Source organism: Arachis hypogaea, chromosome 4 (assembly GCF_003086295.3).
Source record: "Arachis hypogaea cultivar Tifrunner chromosome 4, arahy.Tifrunner.gnm2.J5K5, whole genome shotgun sequence".
In the NCBI taxonomy this organism is placed as follows: domain Eukaryota; kingdom Viridiplantae; phylum Streptophyta; class Magnoliopsida; order Fabales; family Fabaceae; genus Arachis; species Arachis hypogaea.
The window spans coordinates 95,614,153-95,615,183 of NC_092039.1; positions in this window are offsets into that span (position 1 = coordinate 95,614,153).

Here is a 1,031-nt window from a genome sequence, read left to right on the forward strand (position 1 = left end):
ACTGCCGAGAAGAAAGCCACTACCGCCGAGAAGAAGTTGGAGGAGTCGGACGCCACGGTTTCACGGCTTGTCGATCGCGAGATGGCTTTAGAGAGTCAGGTCGGCGCAGCACAAAAACGGGTGGCCGAGATTGAGAAGGAGAAGCAAGTTGTGGAGGCTGAACTGGCAGCGTTGAAAACAAAGTATAAGGACGTCGTCAAGCAGGGGAAGGGTGCAATCCTGGCGACCGAGGAGGCCCTCAAGGCTCAAGTTAAAATTGTTTCCCCTGACTTCAACACATCAGCGATTGGCGTCTTCAAGGTGATCAAGGATGGCAAGATTGTTGATGTTCCTAGGAAATGAATTCTCTTTTTCTGTATAAAACTTTTTTGGTTTAGCCGTTTTATTTTGGCTTTTGTGAACAATTTGACTTTTCAGTCGTTTGCCCGCTTTAACGTAGTTAACTCTTTCTTATTCGTCTGGTTGTGTTATCGTTTCTATTAACCGTTATTGGTTTATAGTTGTCGTTTATATTAGCGAGTCGTGGCCTTTTTGCGTAGTCATTTGTTATCGCGGTAGTTGACGGGCTCCCGGGTTGATCAGTCCTGGGGCCGCGCGTCGTTGTCGGGTTGTGATAGAACGAGTTGTCTGGAAAAAAGGGAAACAAGACAAAGAGAGGAAATTTGCACAAGTATATCTTATTCGGTAATTGCATAAAGGACCCATAGGTCATAATGGAAAGTTCAAATCCGCAAATTAACCATTTAGCTCGATTGGTCGGCGTGTCGCCCCGTGCGTTAGGAGTAGAACCTTCTCAAGTTGTTCGCGTTCCATGTTCTTGGGACTTCCTTACCATTAAGCCTTTCTAACTTGAAAGCACCTTTACCCATCACTTTTTTTATTCTATAGGGGCCTTTCCAGTTTGCCGCCAGCTTGCCTGCTCCAAGGGTCGGTGGGCCGATGTCGTTTCGCCTTAGGACGAGATCGTTCGGCTCGAATTCCCTTTTGAGCACTTTGGTGTTGTAGCGTAGGGCCATTCTTTGTTTTAGCGC